This window comes from Ricinus communis, chromosome 2 (assembly GCF_019578655.1).
Source record: "Ricinus communis isolate WT05 ecotype wild-type chromosome 2, ASM1957865v1, whole genome shotgun sequence".
Classification (NCBI taxonomy): Eukaryota; Viridiplantae; Streptophyta; class Magnoliopsida; order Malpighiales; family Euphorbiaceae; genus Ricinus; species Ricinus communis.
Genome location: NC_063257.1, coordinates 22,911,073 through 22,916,590, shown reverse-complemented (window position 1 = coordinate 22,916,590; position 5,518 = coordinate 22,911,073).

The window sequence follows — 5,518 nt, the reverse complement described above, 5'->3', positions numbered from 1 at the left end:
CCCTACAGCATAGGGCACATACCTGCTCAGCTGAACAAATTGCCTGGTGTATTCTGCCAGTGATAGGTCTCCCTTAATTAGCCTTTCAAATCTCTCTATGTACTCATGCCTTACACTAAAAAGGATGAAGTACTCCTCAAATCTGTCTTTGAACTGCCTCCATGACAATCCATCTAGAAAGGGGCGAATATAATCTCTGAACCACTAAGATGCTATCTCCTTCAAGGAAAATCCGGTCATCTTGATGGTCCTCTTATCAAAACAGTGCAAATCAGATGCCCTTTTCTCAACCTCATCCAGGAAGTCCAAAGGGTCCCCAGCTGTCCCATCAAACTCCACGGGTCTTAACTTGGTGTACTCGGATATAGGAACATCATCTAAATTCCTGATACCGGACCCACTAGCACGACTTACTGAACCCTGGAAAGCTTGCTACTGTTGGAAGGCTAACAACTGCTCTAAGGCCCTCTGCATCCCAGTCATACTAGACACAAAAGCCTCCACTGGGATTCCACTAGCACCATGTACCTCCTAAGTCTCGCCCTGATCCGGTTGGGCCGCTGCTCGAGGCCTACCTCGCCTCCTGGTACCACGGGCTGGGGCCGGAGGGGCCGTCTGAGCAGAGAACTCATCTTGGCCTTCCTGGGCCGATGCTGCAGCTGCAGTCACTCGGGTTCTCAGCATTGGCAAGAGTTGAAAATAAACAACAAGCTATTAAACCCAACCGACTCTCTAACGTATAGTGCAGATACTAGAATTAACGAAACACGCAAGGACAGACTTAATATCCTAATTTTTGCAGTAGTTAAGGAAGCTAACCTAGGTCAAAGGAAGACTAAACCTAAGCTCTGATACCAACTTTGTCACGAACCATTCTGTGGGCCCATGACCGGCACCTAGGGAATGGGTAGGCTTAAGGCCACCGAATCCCGTAGTAAGCCTTACAGACCAATAATTCAAATAAACAGTTAATAAAATATAATTAATCATGACTGACATGCCATAAATAATTCTATCAGGTCTTTATAACATCCCACGTCCAACATGGACCATAATAATCACAACAAATTAAAAGTTCTCTACTGCGGATGGTCTAGAGTAAACAATAACAAAAGTATGGAACTACAGGTTATTTACAAAAAGTCTGAAGGAGAAGAAATAGGACTGTCAAAATGTAAGACGGCGAGAAACTCTAATTGTCACCTGAAAAATAAAACTGAGACTGTCAGTCTCGGGAGTGAGTTAAAATCAAATAATCTTGTGACTATTGCTATCTTCTCAGAGAATAATAATTACTACAATTAGTATAACCCATGTACATCAAATAGGAGTCATTTTATAATCATACCATAATCTTTAAAAATAAAATACATTTTAACATTTATGGGACGAGTGGCTCAGTAGAACCCTAACCCAAAATTACTGGCAGCCCTTAGGCTCTCTTAATCCAACAGGTCGACGCCCAAAGAGCGAAACTCGACTAGGGTCCTTATATCCAGCCTGAACACTTGATTTCCAACTAAGCCGGCACCCAGAGAGCATTGTTCAACCAGGGACCTTTCTCCGACAGTCAACTTTCACAGCCCAGAGAGGTATACTCGACCAGGGCAAAAATCCATAATAACCTTATTACCTGTCTTTAATCATTACCGGTGCGCACGCGGTCCTGATGTAACCCTTCAGGTGGCATGTTCTACTAAAGTCTCATTCCAAAATTAAAATCAACACTTATAATAATAATCATAGTCTAACAAAATCATTCAACGCATATCGAAATAAAGATTTAGAAATTCGGGAAAAGCAAACATGCAATTTGTGTGGGGAAATAATAATATGATTGTATTTAGTATAACGTTAACTATCAAAATAACGATATAATATTACTAATAATAATATTAAAAACTGTCCTCGGTAATTAATAATTAAATAAAATTATTTAAATTGCGATACTAATAATCATATTAAACATAATTTCTAAAGTAGCATATTAAATTTAGACTAGGCAATAGTGCAGAGATTATGTGACTTTAACTCACAGTTCTACTGCTCCTACGCCTCTGGTGAAGCTGGCGGGAAGGCTGGATTATCTATTCACGAAAAATATTCAATTAATAGACGTTCTTAAATTTTTCCTAAACCTAGACTCCTAGAGTAGACTGCCTAAAATTAAATTAGACTCGAAAAATTTGTCAAAATTTTGGCAAAATTTCCCCTAAATTATGGACATTTACCCTCCGTAAAACGGGTTCAGAACCTGCCAAAGACACATCAAGTATGCTAGAATTAAATAACAGGAGCCGGGCCATAAGAACTGCATTAATATTCTCCACAACACCACAACACAATTAATTAAATTCAATTTCTTTTTAAACTAGCCATCACAAGCAATTAATAGTCACAATAATTTTCTAATATTACAACATAATTTTCAGAGTCTAAATAAAATTATATCGAGTCGAAGTTGAAATATTTCGCGCGTCTGGAAAACATTGGAGTCCGAAAATCGGGCCTGCCAACGGTGTCGGAATTCGAATCCGGAAGCGCCTGCGTGAAGCTCGAGTTGCGAGGAGTCCGGAAGTACAAGAATTTTGGTCGGAAAGTAGCCGGAAGGCGGCGGATCGGGGTCGGAAAGGTGTTGCTCCAACGACACTTCCCAAGGCTGCCGACAAGGATTTTCCAGCGGAGGAGAGTTGCTTCTGGGGTTTTCGGGGGTAGAGAGTTTGTTTCCGGCGTCGGTTTGCCAAAAAGATACCGGCAAGGGGCCGAACGATGATGACAGCCCCTACTCTTTGGTCGAAGTCGGCAGCGAAAAGGAAAGGAAGCTGGAGGAGGCGGCAGCTTGGCGGAGCGCAGGCCGGTAGGGAAGGTGAGGCAGCCGGCGGAAGAAAGGAGAAGGGAAGAAAGAGAGGGAGAGAGGAAGAGGGAGGAAGGAAAAGAGGAGTGAGAGGAGGGAAAGGAAAGGGAGAAAAGAGAGGGAAAGGGAAGGGGAAGAAAAAGAGGAAGAAAAAATAATTTTCTTATTTTATATTATTATTATTATTGTTATTATTATTATTATTATTATTATTTAAAATAAAAATACTAGATATTACAGTATGTATATGTATGTATATTTGAATTGTTGATTAATTAGGCTTACTATAGATTTTGGTGGCTTTAATCCTACTCATTCCTTAGTGTCAGTCATGGGCCCACAGATCGGGTCGTGACACGCTTAGTTTAGCACAATTATAAGTTATGTTCTAGTCACCAACTATTAATCGTAATGGGCTACATTTTACATACCAAGGCCTTTTTTAGTTACCTAAGCCTGAGTGGTAGGTTTACTTAATTAGCATGGCAAAATACACCTAAGTCTAATTAACTTTAGTTTTAGGCTTAATTACTATCTTATTAACTTAATGGATTACAGTTTTCATGCTAAAATCCAAGTTAAAAACCTTAATTCTAGATTATCAGTTTTAATTATCAATCAGTCAAGCAGGCATTTGACATCACATGTTACAAAAATACAACAAAATAAAAGGAAGTAAGAAAACTACTAAGCTATTACAATCCTCCTTTAACTAAAATAACTTAAAATTGACTAAAATATGCACTAAAGGCTAGAGATCAACTAAAATCTTCAAAAATCAGCAAAACGGTCAATTGACGGACAAACAACTGATTAGTTGTGTCACAAAGCCGATAAGCTTTGCATACAGTTGATCAACTGTGTATAGAGCCGCTAGGCCAGTTTCGACACCAGATGCTCCGAATTCCGCGAAACATGCATAGAAACACAAAAATATGATTAATACATGTAAAAACACATAATTGAACCAATTTTTAAGATAATTGAACTTGAAATACACTTACAGTAATTAAACATAACCAAATATGGCCACTATTCAAAATAGATAAAGAAGACAATTCAATGCAATTCTGCTATAAACACATTAAAGCCTAGATCTATCATGCAAACTCATAAACTTACAAATTTGGGACCTAGCATGCTTAATATAAGTTATCAAATTCAAATCCCTAACATGCTTTTATAATTAAACTAACATTGGCAACTTTTGAGGATTTTTCAATTAGTTAAATTTTATCCCAAAAACTTAATTCTTTTTGTTAATTTAGTCCAAATTAATTTTAGAAAATGATATTTGGCTTAACTACTCGTAACCATAGCTGGAATTTATCCATTCTCAACTCCACGAGATACGGGAGAAGCAACAACTTTTATTATTGAATTTTTCATAATTTTCTCGATATCTAGATTCGAAAAACGAATGCTTACAAGTACCTTTTTTTTTCTACTAAATTTTATATATCTCTCTATATTTTATATCTCTTTATACATATGAAGTAAACAGAAACTATTTTTACTTTCAAATAATATAAGAAATAAATTAAAGAACTAGTCTATATATATATAACTCCTAAAACATAAAATGTTTAACATAAAATATTATTGACATATGTCATTATTTTGACATATATATGTAATTTTTTTGACGCATGAGATCTAAGTTAATATATAATTTTTTAATTTCTTACATTAATTTCTTACATTAATTTATTAATTAATAATTTACTTTTCTAATTAAATAATTATTTTAATCCTAACTATAATTTAAATATTAAATTAATTAATAAATTAATTTTTAATTGTACAATAATTTCTAATTCTAAAAGATAGCGTATTGCTTATATATAATTTATATATCAAAACACATATATTTTTTTAATATATGTATTGATTTTTTATAAATATATTTTTTTGACATGTATTATTTTTGTAGTATAAATATTATAGGGTTAAATACTATATACTCTCTGAGATATGGTCTAATACACAAGTTGGTCACTGTGTTATTTTTGTTACATTAAATCTCCCTTCAGTTTTAATAAAACTAATCAGTTGAAAGACTAAACTGATAATTTAAAATTACAATTTGGTCTTTTAACTTATTATCAAGTATTAAACTTGTAAAAAATTAATTTCATTATCAAACTAGAGTAAAATCTTACTTTTAATACAAATTAGTTTTAGTGTTTAATTAAAGTAATTAATTAATATTTTTTTCTTATTCTAATTTTTATTTTTAATAAATATTTTAAAACTACTTATATTTCTAACAATATTATTAAATTACTATATAATTTAATTTTAATTATTAATTTAAAATAAATAATTCTAGTTAAAAATATCATTTTATTTATACATTAAATTTAAAATATATTAAAATTAAGAATTAAATTAAATAGTCATGCTTTAATTTAGCAAAAAAAATTTAGACACAAATTAGTTTCACAAAAGAAATATTGAAATTGACAAATCTGCCATCAATGAAAAAGATCATAATAATCTTGTAGGTTAAACATGAAGCTTTGAATAAATTATTCAAATGAGATTAATATGAGTAAATTTTTTATTTTTAATATAATTTAATTTTAGTGTCTAACAAAAATGATAATTTTTAACTATTTATTTTAGTTTTAAAAAATTAAAATTAAATTATATATGATTTAA